Source organism: Oreochromis niloticus, linkage group LG10, assembly GCF_001858045.2.
Source record: "Oreochromis niloticus isolate F11D_XX linkage group LG10, O_niloticus_UMD_NMBU, whole genome shotgun sequence".
Classification (NCBI taxonomy): domain Eukaryota; kingdom Metazoa; phylum Chordata; class Actinopteri; order Cichliformes; family Cichlidae; genus Oreochromis; species Oreochromis niloticus.
In genome coordinates, this window is record NC_031975.2 from 21,452,531 (window position 1) to 21,468,350 (window position 15,820).

A 15,820-nucleotide genomic window follows, 5' to 3' on the forward strand; every position below is an offset into this window, starting at 1 on the left:
GAATTATAGCTTTACACAAGTTGGAAAGCCTTCTTGGAAGTATTTTAAACAACTGCAAATACCAAGATCATCAGTTCAATCAGTTGTATGGAAGTACAAATTATTGTGTCAACATTTTGCCAAGATCTGGAAGGAGACCCAAACTGCCACTCTCATATGAGAGGAAATTGGTTAAGATGTTCAGGAACAACTACCAAGTCTCAAGCCTAGTATGAAGTGGAAACTGCTCAAACATCAGTGTAACTGTTCACAGCGAGGTGAGTTTTACATCACCAAAGTCAAAGTCAGCTTTATTGTCAAAGACTATATGTACAGTCGTACACAGGAATTTGAAATTGCAATGCTCCCATGGCCCTCAGTGTACACTAAAACAATATAAAGATTAAACAAAGTAAAATAAATAAGTAATACAAAATAAAAGTCTTATGTACAGCACAATACAATACTATAAAATGATTTAAACAGCAGTGCCCAACACAATCATAATGAGTGTGGGCAAGTTTGTGTGCAAGTGGGAGTGGGCAGTCAGTGAAAGGGCAATGGTGGTGGGTCAGAATTTGTATGTTTGGGGGAGCTGGGGGTTCAGAGGGAAGAGGTAAACGCAGGTCTGGAGTTCGTGTGTGTGAGAGCATGGAGTGAAATCAGCATCCTGACAGCCTGATGGACGAAGCTGTCTCTCAGTCTGCTGGTTCTAGCCTGGAGGCTCTTCAGTCTCCTTCCTGATGGCAGCAAACTGAAGAAGCTGTTGGATGGATGAGTGGAGTCACCTGTAATGCAGAGGCAGGTGCAGTAGATGTCCTGGAGGGAGGGAAGAGAAGTACCCACGATCCTCTCCGCTGCTCTCACTACTCATTGTAACTTCTTTAGTTTTAGAGTCAGATGAGACAAAGATTAAACTATTGGGCCACAGTGACAAGAGTTTGAAGGTGTAAAGGTGAGACTTTTAAATCTAAGAACACTGTAGCAGCTTTTAAGCATGGTGATAGTAGCTTCATGATCTTAGGCTGCCAGTGGTCCTGGTATATTACAAAGTGAGAAGAAGTAGAACTACATCCAAATTGAAGAGCTAGATGGTTGAAACTTGGACACAGTTCAAACAGGACAATGATCCCCAGCACCAGCCTCAACCCAGTTCTGTACTAGGAAACCAACTCATTTAAAGAACTTTGCCAATTCTGCCAAAAAAGTTAGTCAAATACCCAATTATGGCAGAAGCTTCTTAATAGCTACCAAAAGCATCTGGGTGAGGTACCACTTGCTTGACAAGTTGGATTTTTTTAAGTCATTAAAGGTGTATGCTGCAAATCACTCCCTGGGAAGGAAAAATGAGTGTATGTAAACTTTCAACTTCAGCTTTTTAACAACATTGATGCACTGTTCACTAAGGTCCACTTGGTGACAGCAGTGTTCAATGGATGGAAAAACAAACCTGCTTTCACAGCCTCAGGTCCCTTCACCAAGTTATTTTCTGCATTCATAGCAGGAATTAGTGCACACTCACTCTGTCTCCCAGAAACCCCTTATGCAACATTCAAGAGTCAAAACTTTAATTGTTATTTTATTGTTTTCTTGTGCAAGCATAATAATATTACAGTCATGCCAGCCTCACATGCTGTGCTAACAATGAAAAACAAACAGTGGCACATTTTGAAAAAAAAAGAAGTATTAAATAAGAAATATAAACTATATTAGACTATCATTGTTATGAAATGACACATGAGTTTGACTGTTTATGTTGTCATGCTAATATACAGCCTTACCGGTTGCAACATATTTTGAATTCTTTGAGAAGGAGTAATGGTTCATTAGTTGAGCCAGTCATACTTAGTAGAAATATCTAACCTGTGCCCAGGACTGACATGCTTTGTTTTAGAAACTAACAAGATTTGTGCCACCTATAAAACTGTTTTCTTGTTTTTTGGTCAACAGGTGTTGGTCTTCACCTGCTTCACAATGTGCTGGATTTAGCACACAGAAGATGCTCTCGATTACATTTCCAATTAAAACACACATGAAACAGCTTATCTGACTGTTTACAGGATAACAATACAGATTGAAACTTGCCGATGACATAACAGGACTCTTTTATTGCTAGGAAATAATGACAGCAATTTCCCCATGCTGTCATGCTTCAGCAATGAAAAACAAACCATAATTTTCATACCTCAACATACAGTTTGTTCCTTAAAAAAACAGACTGTAAAACTGATTCAGCAATTACATGAGAGGAAGTGAATGCTTGGCATGTCATACTGTCCAACAGAAATCCATCTGAGAGTATGAAGATTATGTCATTCCTTTTTGATTTACGTTCTTGAAGACACTGTGCGGAAACATTTCCTCAAAATATGTTTTCTGGTTCCGTGTGGAATCGATGCCAATATATCACATGATGACAAAATGACCACAACAAGCCACTCATCTACTCTGATCTATTCATTTATTTGAGATCAAGCTTTTCCACATGTTTCTTAACATCAAAGTTCATCCTCTACTAGGCTCAAGCCTGTAAGTTGTGCATCAGAAAGGCCATAAGGTGACAGAAGCTTTCTTATTGTGTATGGATGCTTTTAGAGAGAAAGCATAGCACTTGAGTGTGTGGGCTCTTTTTGTGTGCTGTATGCCTTATCTCTGGTACGTACGTGTGTGGCAGAGTGATTGAAAGTGAACACACACAGAGCAAGTTTTGGGTTTCAGCAGCTGTAATCACTCGTCATCAGCCGAGCTCAAGAGCTCGACAGTGAATCGAGGCTTTGTGCCAGTGATTTCACCCTGGTGGGAGATTAAACAATCCTGTAAGAAACAGAGAAAACAAATGTGTCTGTGAGTTTTTTTAGTTTTTTCTACAACGTATGATGTCCGGCAAATCACTACAAATTTACATTAAAAAGCAGCATTGTGTGTACTTCAGCGCAAAGTAATGACTCTGGACAGGCTGCAGTACCTGAGGATTGGATTACACAAGCTGTCTATCAACACAAACCAAATGAGCCCCCTCAGGACAGGAGGGGTAATGCGTAGATGTCAAATAGTATTTGGAAGTAATCCCTAACATTTGTTTTTAGGAGCTAGGATTCCCAAATGGATGGCGTTTGACACCAGATACCCTTAAAAAAAATTCACAGGAATGCGTTGCAAAGTTAGCTTGACTGCTGTGTTATTGACAGCTTTGCTGACACAATGTGGACCTTTTTATCTTTGATACCCACTTATCTTGTCCAGGTCAGCAAAAGTCCCATGAGAGTTACACCCTGGACAGGTCTGGCTATCTGGTAGACAAACACCATTTTTATAACTACGGGTCATTTAAGGTCAACAACAAGTCCAACCCATTAAGGCTGGGTGTCTTTCAACTGTGCAGACCATTCTGTCCAAGTCTGCGAATGATACCAATGAAAACAAAAAGTGGCCTCAAGGTGTTTTACTGAAAAGAACAGCAATAAATCAATAAAGGTTAAAGGAAGTGCCAGACTAAATACTGTTCAGCATGAGAATCAGTGATTAGTCAATAAAGTACATCAGAAGAAGCAGTTAGAAGAACTCATATTAATTTAGACAACCCAAAATTAACCAATACACTTGAGGATAACAGGAAAAACTGGAAATAACCCTAGAAATTTGGGAATGGGCAGTATTAAAGCTGCAAATAAATGAATAACTCTGGTAAATCATATAAATAAAAAGAAATAAAGGAACACTTTTTATTCAGTGAATAGCATGAAATCAGTTAAACTTCTGGGATTTTTATAAGGTCAGTTAAGTAGCAGAGGAGGTTTTTAATCAGTTGTTAATTAGCTGCTGTTGTGTTAATGAAATCAACCCTAGAAAGTTTGCTGTGTCTCCCAGCACAGTCTCAAGAGTGTGGAGGAGATTACAGGAGACAGGCAGTTACTCCAGGAGAGCTGGACGGGGCTGTAGAAGGTCCTTAACACATCAGCAGGACGGATATCTGCTCCTTTGTGCAAGGAGGAACAGGATGAACACTGTCAAAGCACAACAAAATGATATCCTGCAGGGCACTGGTGTAAACCTCTCTATCAAATAATCAGAAACAGATGGACCTCTACAGGCTAGGCAGCAGCACCCTGACTGTCATTAAGTATCGGGATGACATCCTTGAACCTACTGTCTGACCTTATGCTGGTGCAGTGGGTCCTGGTTTCCTCCTAGTGCATGTCCTCATGGACTAGAATATGCAGGCAGTGAAGTGATACCATTTACTGGCCCCAATATCCAATAGAATAAACAAATCCAATAGAACACCTCTGGGACATCATGTTTCGGTCAGTTTGATGCTGCACTCATTGCCCAGTCAACATCAATATAAATAACCAGTGTTTTTTTTTCTTCTTCCATTGAGATCTGATGTGTTTTCAAAGAGTTTCTTTAACTTTTTTGAGTAATTGATATTGTCGTATGCACTATTCTTTTGAACAATTTCGCTCTTGTTTTTATTTTCTTTAACTTATTTTTTTTTTTTTTACACTAACTCTTATTAAAAAGTCTCCACTACAAACCTGTGGTACTTTTACTTTTAACAATGATGTTTTAATTTCTGATTATTCTATCTATCTTTCAACAATACAAATTTAGGAATAATCCCGAGAAACCACAGAGGTCACACGTTAAATACACACAGTGTTTCGTTGCTATATAACTTTCTGTACATTTCTGTCTTTCTCTGTCCTTCCCCCTCCTTTATTGTGGGTACTGTACAAGCATGTAAGTGCGTTTGCAAGTGAATGCACTGAAGCATATGCGTTAGCACACACCTCATTTGACTCCTCAAATCCTCCTGTCATGGAAGCATTATCTAACCATTCAACATATCAGTGAATTACAACTTCACTAATATTGACACAGCTCTTTCCAATGAAAGAACAGGCAGCTTAGGCAGATGCACCAACAGGTCGTAACCTATTATGGTTGTGAAATACAAGAGGAAGGGCACGTGGGTGAGGCCTTCCTTGACCTACCAGGCTCTAGTGGATAATATTTTAAAGAGACTCCCTTCAAGATGCATGTTATATGACTCAATATATATTGCACTGACATTAATGGGAAATTTGACTCAAACTTGTATTTTGTTGGGAAAAATAAAAAGAGATCTTTTTTAATAGCATGGATGTGCAATAAAACACATTAGCTCTTATTTTAATTTATCTTTTTATGACTTTAGAAACCACAGAGAAAATATGGTTATACTTTTAATATTAAAAAAAATTAAACAATTTCAAATTTTAGCAGTTGGCCAAATGAAGAGCAAACTTTTCCAAAGGCCAGAGGATATTTGCAGAGCAAGGCAGCTACTTTTTAGAAGTATTTTAGGCTATTTAGCTAATCATTTATACTCAAAAGTAAGAAGAATAATCAACATTAAAATTATTTTTAAAAGTATTTAACGCTCTGCTGCATCTATTTTTAGTATAAATCTTTCATGTAAACTGTATTTTTGTGTGCCTAGGATCATGATCTGGGCCCACACTGTGAAGAAAACATGACAAAAAGAAATAAACAAGAAAAAAGCCCAACAAAACCGATCATGTTTCTGCCAGTAAATAATCTGCTTCCTTTTTTCATTAAAATAAAGTTTCTGTTAATGAAAAAAACAATGATAAAAGTGAATTTGTGGTCAAAAAGCTTATGCAAAAATATCCACAAAAAAGTAAGTTAGTTTATTACATGAACAAAGCAGTCATCGTCTGGGGGAAGACCAAGTAAACCTTTACAAACATGACCCAAGAGGTTGTTTCTCTAGAGAGAACAACTCTTAGTCCACAGACGGCCGTTGGTTGCACACTTAATACCGCACAAGGACTGGAAACCTCCCTTCTGTCTGCTGTTTCATAAGTTCCCACAGCAATAAAAGACACAAATGAGAAAGGCAGATTAACAGACGCTGGCTGGCTCTTCTTGTACTGTTCCATGACCCAGTTGGCTGTGTTGCCTCTCCTGTGTTTGAGTATTTGTTTCATTCGTTATTAACATGATTATTGTCTTCATCTCATTTTTTAAGTTCCATTAACTTAAAAAATGGATACATTACACTCAGAACGTGAGTAATACACAGTCTTACGAGATCGTCTTTGTGGCTCAGGACTACACAATTAAACTTGACTCACAGCTTGGCATTCAAAATGTTCCGAGTGAGCAAGGTGGTCAGATCATCTCCAATGTGTAAATTATGAGTCCATTAAATCCACAAAAGCATAGTTTTGAATGACCCTGGATTTGTAGCACTGCTGCTGGCTGTCAGGTTATACTGACATCCAGAGCACTTTGTTCTCATTTAGAAGGGTGCTTGACTGGTAACAGCACAGAGAATCATAGAAAAACATGCTCCCTCAAAAATGTGCTCAAGCAATCAAGGAGCAGAGGGAGGATGGCAAACTTTCAAAGAGTAGCTTGTGCAGAGAGTAAGACAGCAGGCCCCTATAGGTGTTCTTCGGATTTCATGCAAAACCAAACTGCTCACTTGAGTCCAAAAAACTGCGTGTGCCTTAAAACTATAGCCAGTTGAAGAAAGTACGGCAGATTTCTGGGAGAATGACAGCAATAGAGTCAGGCAGAAGTGAAAGAGAAAGAAAAATGTTTGAATTGTCCCAATCAGATATCTCATTCAGCCAGTTATATTTAGGTACTTTCTAGTGTTTCTCTATGAATAAACGCTTAGAAGCAGAACTGAAATTATTGTGTCTGTCTGCAGTCTCAGAGTTTTAAACCGGAGCAGACATGATGTCACCAAAATCAGCAGAACCATCTGAAAGAGCTAACCAAAACAACCCAGAGGGCAAACATTAGCACACCTGTAAATGAGTTAGCTTTTCAATGTAGAGAGAGTGGAGATTCAGTTATATCATTACATCTCACTAGAAGCCTGCAATGGACCTAAAGTGGCCTGAGTGTTGGGGTCTAGCTACTGAGTGGTTTCCAAAAATTTCCAGTGAGTGTGAGCATTTTCCATTTTTGCATATACGTATGAAGCACATTTTTGGGGGGGAAAAATCGTTTGGGAAATATATTTGACTTTACTGGAACTTACTTAAATTTGAAAAGTTTCATCCCTCCTGGGGAATGGTGCAATAAGAATGGGTTGTTACTCTTGGCAGGGGCTGATCCGCCACAATACCCAAAACTCAGCTGGCCCTTTTTACTCTAAGTGCTGACTTTGACTGACAAAATGCTGACTTACTCATCGGAAAGGAAGCAGGTTCTGTACACTCTGCATGTAAGCCGGAGAAACATCATTATAATCAGATTATAGGAAAAAAAAAAGAATATGTATTTGGAAAATGTGAGCACTGGAGAGTGTTTTTCTCTACACAATAAGTTTTTTGAACTATGGGAGGGAGATGGGGTAAGGTTCACAAAATAACAATTTTTGTAATTGCACAACCTCATCTTATCTCATCTATCGATCCATTTTCTTGAGGTTTTATCTGATTCAGCGTTGCAGGCTGGCTGGAGCCTATCCCAGCTGCCATAGGGCAAAAAGCGGGATTTGTTCCCATCTCCTGGAAAAATAAAGTTATGATCTTCAAGCATGTAGTAGAAATTAGATTGAATATATATATATATATATATATATATATACACACACACATTCCGTTTCTCTGTTTTCTTGATCCACCATGAAAAACTTTAACAATAAAATTTTCTGAATGTATCTGATGTATCTGTACGGTCTTGCTCTTTATTTTCTAGTAAGCCAAGCAGTTTTGTCTGAGACATAAATCAGTCAAACCCCAAATCTGTGCCATAAAACGTTTGTCTCGCAGAGGGATAAACTCAATGATGGACCCTGACAGGGGTATGCAGCATAAAAGAGAAGCAACACGCGATAGTCTGGAAGTCATTATGCAAAGGAGTTTAACTCTCCCTCTTTTAGTCTTCCTAAAGCCACCGAAGTCCCTGAAGCCCCCAGAAGGCTATATACAGGTTCTGAGAGCATTCTTCAGGGATGTCTCAGAAATGTTCAGCTCCCCCCTCATCTAAACAATTCACACATCCCACAAACATGTACGGAAGCTTTTAAACATACACTTTTACCTGCATAGTGAATGAAACGTTTGCTATGGTACCTTGTAAATATATTGGAAGAGCTCCCTTTCCATTATATAGCCTGGTTCAGCACAGGTAATGGACTAAGTGCAAAGAGATGAATGCAGATAAACAAGCTTTTAGGACATAAACTGAAACAAAAGCAAGACTGGGTAATTTCCTGAGAGTTTGTGGGTATATGTCTTTAGATGTCTGTGCACTGTTTGGTCATCTCTTTCATGTTTCTTTCTCACTACTGCTATTTGGCATTCCTGCAAAGAGTTAGGCTAAAGTAGTCAAAAAACACATATAGTAGGAAGGCTAGGAGGTAGATTGTTTATGCAGTCACATTTATATAAACAATTTTAGTTTCCAGGTTTTTTATCATAGACCACACAAATCCTTTCTTTTTGTTTTAGCATGTTTTGGCCTGGATGTTTTTGGGAAGCCAGGCGGCTCATCTAAACAAGAACTCCCTCAGTGTACCACTATGGTCTGCTTGTTAGTGGGTCTTGTTATTGTGTGTTTGTGTGTAGTGTGTGGGTGATGAAGGTGGGTTTTAAAAAGCAGCTGCTGACCAGTAGCTGTAATTCATCCCACAGACAAGCATTCCTCAGAAACTGCAGCACTGACTGGGCTATTCCCCTCACTTACATGTTGAATGTATACATTTGTTAAAATATGAGTCATTAAGCGGTCTTTTGGGGCATGCTCATTTTCCACAACATGACCAGAAAAGGTTTATCTAGAGTTCAGTCACAAAAGTGGAAAAAAGGAATACTTTTATTCTGCACAAGAAATTAAATACATTATATTATGTATGTTTTATTCAAATATGTATGTATGCCCAGTTGTTTAAATCAAAACACATTTTTTCTCTTTTTTTGCCTTTGTAACAATTTAATTTTTACTCATCATACACTTTCTGTAGATTGTTAAGAGTCTGTAGAGGATTCCATTTGAATTTAGACTACTGTGGAAAAGCGTTGAGTCACTTCCACTTCTTTATATTTTTCTAGGAAACTGGGAAATAGGTACAAACATTAACAAACAGTAAATAAGGCAAAAACAGAGCATGGCCACCTTTATTCTTTAACACTGTCTGAACTCTCTTAAGCACATTTTCTTGTAATTTCTTTGAATAGTCTTTGGGAATACTTCTCCGGGCTCCCTGACGGACTTTCAAAGCTCTTCTTTGGATATTGCCTACCTTTTGTTTTGCTTTCTGTCAAGATGATCCCACACTGCTTTAATAATACTGACTGGGGAGACCAGTCCATGACTGATGGTGTTCCTATGTGTGCTTTTCTTTCCAGGTATGCTTTTACTGTACTGGCATGTGTTTGGAATCACTTTCATTGTTAATCAGATGCTTTCAAGAAGAAAAATTTAACGGTACTTTTCTGCATTTACAGTTCTATCTACTCTGACAACAGATGATAAGATGTTTGGCTGAAAGGCAAACTCAAGCCACGTCCGAGCCTCCATAGTGTTTTGCTCAATCTTGACCCTCTCTCCTGACATCCAAAATCATCACCGCATAAGACCCGTTGCTACTGAATTCTAGTCCAATTTCTGTGAATTTGGCAGACCTCAATGTTTTTTCCACATTTCCCTTTACAGCCTCTTGACAGCCACCCTTCCACTGACCCCATTTATGATAATGTTTCAGCGAAAAGTAGATGGATCACCTGAAGACCGACTAGGTCCAGCATCTTTCATGTTTTTGTGTCACATCTCTGGTGGATTTTTGCCACTTATTTCTTGTGGACATGACTTTTAGATGATGTTGATCTGCTGCAGTTTTCTTTTTAGGTCTGTCATATCTTCTGCTATCCTCCATTTGCCCAGTTTCCTCAAAGTTTTTAAGGACACACTGCACACTATCCTTAAATATAATAGCTAATAGCTCTTACAGAATCACCTTTCTGGTGCAAAATATATATATAGTTTTATCCCTGGCAGGACCAAATCATCATAACACAGTCTTGAAAGAGGTAGAACAGGAACTGCTATAAATAACTGACTGTTGGTGTCAGTGCCTCGTGGGAAAGACAAATTGTGTGTGTGTGTGTGTGTGTGTGTGTGTGTGTGTGTGTGTGTGTGTGTGTGTGTGTGTGTGTGTGTGTGTGTGTGTGTGCAGATCTATCCATGCGAAAGTTGCTCCGGCATCCAGGTCTTGTTGTAAAGTCTACCATATAATTGCTTATCTGATATTCATGACCATACTTGCAGAGAAAAGTGGAGGCGTGTGTGTGTGTGCAGATTTGTTTGTGTGGGTGGTCACGCACTGTTGAGTTGCACTAGTGTTGTGATGAAATCAGACTCTTGTGTTTAGAAGCGCTCTGCTTCTAAACACAAGAGGAGCAGAGCGGGCTGCTAGATCATTAACATCAAAAATATCAACTCCTACATAAAACTCATCAAATGAGAATTACAGAGGACGTTTGGTTTAACCTTTAAAAGAAGCATGAACGTTTTAGGTGTTGCGGTTCCAGACTCATATTACAGTGCTGATCATTCATATACCACATTTCCAAGACAATTAACTGTCTAAATGGAACTATAGCAGCCCTCGTGAGAAATCTTTGACAAGTGACTTCATAAAACTAAGCTGTATTTAGCTGCAAAACAGGTGACACAGACTAAGCTCTCTCTCTCTGTAGGAGTGTCTTCAGAGAGCTTATCTTTGGTTTACGTTTTTCCTTTTCGTCCTACTTTATAATGCTTACTCACTCAAATGTGCAATCCTATTTATCCCTATTATATATTCTGTATTTATCTATGTGTATACGAGTATATATGGTATCTTTATGCTTATATCCTTACTCTCATTCCCCTTATTGTATCTGTAACATGCAACTTCTGTCGGTGCTGTGCTACTGGAAACTGAATTTCCCGGAGCAACCCACCTGAGGGATTGATAAAGTTTCATCTAATCTAAAGAACATTTTCAGAATTTTTACAAAACACTGTCTTAGGAATACAAGCAGCCAAACCAATATCTCTTGTGCACAGTTAAAGAGTGAGTTTGGTATCATTCCCACCCCCCACCCCCACACCAGAATTTCCAATTCACTTCCACAGCTAGCCAAGTGATTAAAGAGTGATTGGAGCTTTGAGGTTGTAAAATCTTTGTTTGTAAAATCTTTGGTTGTAAAATTTATTACCAGGGAACAAACAGCTGTAGAATGAAGCATATTTAAGATGAATCAGTAACTTTCTGTATTATTTAATCTTTACTATCGCACTGTTTAATGCTTAATAATACAGGTAATAATAAGGTGTATCTTTATTTTGAAATATAAAGTTATCATAAAGTAATTAAAAAAAGATCCACAGATGTACACACACTTTGCATCAGACAACTGTATCATTATTTGATTGCACTCATTTACGTTGATTATTTAATGAGTCAAAATGTTGTATGTAGTGTTATGTTATGTGTTATATGCGTGTCATATATTCATCTTAGTATACAGTTTGTATACATGCTCATATACAACATTAGAAGTCACGCTAAATATGCACATAAACAGACTGACAGTCAAAGAGGCAGGTTTGCCAGCTGGGATCAATAGCTCACTCTGCAGTATTGTCCTACTGGAAGTACAAACAAAGCCGTGAATGTGCTGAACTCAGCTGTCAACAGCTGGCACGTGCACACATGGAAAACATGTGTTTGTCTTTCCCAGATCAGAAACGTCCAGCACAGGACAAAGAATGCATTGTTAGTGTGTTGATCGGGTCTAATATCTGCATGTGGGGCATTTGCTAATGATTCATTTAGAGCGGAACCAGGATCAGATGATTTAAAAGGCTAACTAGAGGCCTGGAGCAGAGTTTCCCTTCATTTAATTTATCTTTATCTCAACCAGCAGGGGTCCAGTTCCTGGTTTTAAGTGAATTTTACTTTGTTCCGGAGTCGGGCATCTTCCACATGGAACCACAACTGCATTCAATTATTTGTGTAGTAGATAAAATCTGACACTGAGATGCAAACTGTTTATCTCTGTAGGTAGTTTGTTTTCCTCAATGTCTTTTCAAGACTACTCGGATAAACTTTACTCATAAACTGGGGCTGGTTGTATAAACAGAACTCTGGTTTAAGTCTAATAAACAGCCAAACTACACACAAATATATGTAGATTGACATTTACAGACAGCATGCATACTCCTGAAAATTTAAGTAGTGCTAGCTGAAATGTAAAAAAAAATTTCCAAGTGCTTTTTTAACAACACAAGGGAGAAACTGGCTTTTTTTTTTAATTGAGCCAGAGCACAAACCACTTCTATGCAATGATGTGATGTAACATTATGATGGCCCAATCTTTTAAAATCAAGTCAAAATGGAGGGTTATCTTCCAATTTACACAAAATATAAAAACTTTAGCAAGGGTTCGAGATGTCACTTGAGAAAACATCATGCCAAAAACAAAAGAAATCCATTTAGACTTGAAAAAAGAAATGCTGATGCTCACAAAGCAGAAGATGGATATACATAGTTATTATTGTTTCCAAGTGTCAAGAACTTGAATGAGAAGTATCATCAAGAAATTCAGAGACAGCCACATATTACAGGACAAGCTTGTCAGAGGTAGGAAGAGCAAGATTTCAAAGATGCTGATAGAAAACTGGTGAGAAATGTGCAGATGTAAAGGCCCAAGAACAAGTGGCAAGAAACCAGTAAATGACTTAGTCAAGTCATGAACTACCTGACAAATAATCCTAAACCTGCACAGGAATGTGACGTTGCAGATGAAGAAGAACTCCACCAATGAAGATACACGTATAAGCCAGGCTGAAGTTTGCAAAGGACACTTGGAGAAAAAATGCATACTGAAAAAAGCAGTGCTTTTTGGCCACAGAGACACTATTTATGTTTTGAAAAAGAAGGGAGAGGCATACAACCCAAAGCGCAATGTCCCCACTGTGAAACGCGGAGGAAGGAATATTATGCTGTGAGGATTCTTTTTAGTGCATCTGGATTCAGGAATCTTCTCAAGGTGGAAGGAACCTTGAAGGATATGTGAAGATTTTGAAAGAAAACCTCAAGAACCTTCTCTTGACATGACAGAACACGCTTACTTCACTTCTGGTGAAAACCTACCTCCAGAAGACTTAAATGACCATTACTGAATGGCCTGCACAAAGCCCTGACTCGAATCCCACTGAAAATGTGTGGGGTGAATTTAAGACCAAGGCCCAGCCTGGAAGACCAATACAGCTGGAGGAGCTCAAAAGATCTGCCAAAGAAGAATGGGCTGGGATTATTCAGAGGAGACACTTGTTGAAAACTACAAAAACCAACAGCTAAAAGGATACGAAATTGACTATTAGCATCAGGAGCGCTAATAATTTTGACTAATTTTGATTTCTGTGAAATAATTTGCTGTAGGGCTCAACTATACCTGCTGTGCTAACTGTACACAGGAAATTATAGCACTGTCTGATGAGTGGTTTAGATTGGCTCATTTAGGTACAAAAAGTGTCATCTTGGTGTCAATTTGTAGTTTTTTCTTTGTGACTTTGTAATAATAATAATAATAATAATAATACATTTTATTTGAAAGCGCCTTTCAAAACACTCAAGGTCACTGTACACAGCAGAGTAAAAATCAACATAAAAGCAAGGAGTTTACACAATCATAAAAGCATAAGACATAAACAAATTTAAAATAGTCGAATGGAGAGGTTATGTGGGATAAGCTATTTTGAACAAGTGGGTTTTGAGTTGGGACTTAAAGAGAGAGAAGGTAGAGATATTTCTTAAGTCAGGAGGTAGGGAATTCCAGAGTCGTGGAGCAGAGCAGCTGAAAGCCCTGCTCCCCATGGTGACAAGACGGGGGGAGGGGACGGAGAGTGAAAGGGAAGAAGAAGATCTGAGACAACGAGATGGGGCGGTGATGTTAACCAGATCAGAGAGATGTGGAGGAGAGAGATGATGAATAGCTTTAAATGTGTACAAGAGTATTTTGAAATTGATACGATATTTGACCGGGAGCCAATGAAGCTGCTGCAGGACAGGAGTGATGTGGTGGACAGAAGGGGTCCTGGTGATGATACGGGCAGCAGAATTCTGGACGCGTTGAAGCTTGTGGATGGATTTTTGAGTAAGACCAAAAAGAAGTGAATTACAATAATCAATCCGGGAAGTAACAAGGCTATGGACAAGAATGGCAGTGGCATGTGGGGTGAGAAAAGGACGGAGACGATTAATGTTGCGCAATTGAAAATATGCAGACCGAGTGACATTATTAATGTGTGAATTGAAAGATAGAGTACTGTCGAGGATGACACCCAAACTTTTCACAGAGGAAGAAACGAAGACCGGCAAGTTATTAATAGTAATAGAGAAACTGTTGGTTTTGGATAATGTTGATTTAGTGCCTACCAAGAGGAGCTCGGATTTATTATTATTGAGCTTGAGAAAATTAGAAGAGAACCATGAATTTAGTTCAGCTAAGCAGAGGGTGAGGGAGGATGGGGGAAGAGCAGAATCAGATTTAGTGGACAGATAAAGCTGGGTGTCATCGGCATAACAGTGAAAATGGATATTGTATTTACGAAGAATGTGTCCAAGCAGTAGAAGGTAGATAATGAAAAGAAGGGGCCCCAGGACAGATCCCTGGGGCACACCAGTGGTCAAAGGAAAGGGCTGAGAAGTAAAGAATTTGAGTTGAATGAACTGAGTGCGATCAGACAGGTATGATTTAAACCAGGCTAATGGAGTATGGGAGAGACCGATGGAGGCTAGCCTACTGAGAAGAATGGAGTGAGAAATAGTGTCGAAGGCAGCGCTCAGATCGAGGAGGATAAGAATGGAAAGTAAACCGGAGTCAGCTGCCATAAGAAGATCACTGGTTATTTTTATAAGTGCTATTTCAGTGCTACGGGAGGGGCGAAAACCAGACTGGAAATGTTCATACAGATTATTATTAGTTAAATGTGAGTGGAGTTGTGTGGCAACTATTTTCTCAAGAATTTTAGAAAGGAATGGTAGATTGGAAATAGGCCGAAAATTCTCAAAATTATTGGGATCTAGACCAGTTTTTTTTAATATTGGGGTGATGGCGGCAATTTTGAGGGAAGCAGGAACAGTTCCAGTGGTAAGTGAAGAGCAGATGATAGCAGATATGAGGGGAAGCAGAGAAGGTAGGCATGCCTTAACCAAAACTGTAGGAATGGGGTCTAGCTGACAAGTAGAAGGTTTTGACTTACAGATGAAATCTGAAATATCAGTAACTGAGGGGAGCTGGAAAGCAGAAAAACAGTGTGATGGAAGAGGAATTACACAGGAAGAGCTAAATGGAACATCGGAAACCAGGTCTTGGTGTATTTTGTGAATTTTCTCAATGAAAAATAACATTAAAGAATCACAGAAGGAAGACGAGTAAAGGTGAGCAGGTAAAAAATCTGGTGACCTGAAAGAAGAGTTGAACAGTGAAAACAGTATCTTGGTTGAGTCATCTTTTGAACAGATAATGGTGGAGTAGTAAGCAGATTTTGTTTGATTAATACACTCCTTACAATACATAATATGATTATTAAACATTTCCTTGTGGATATTCAGACCAGTTTTCTTATAAAGGCGCTTGTAGGTAAGTTATCTGAAACTCATTTCAGTGGATAGTTGACTGTAAGCATATACATGTGTATATTCATCAGATACTCCGTATGTGAGAAAAAGGAAGTCTGTGCCATCCACATTTGCAAATCATCACTGAAAAAACAAAACAGTTCAATGAGTTGCCATATGATTCATGGACAGCTCCAACAC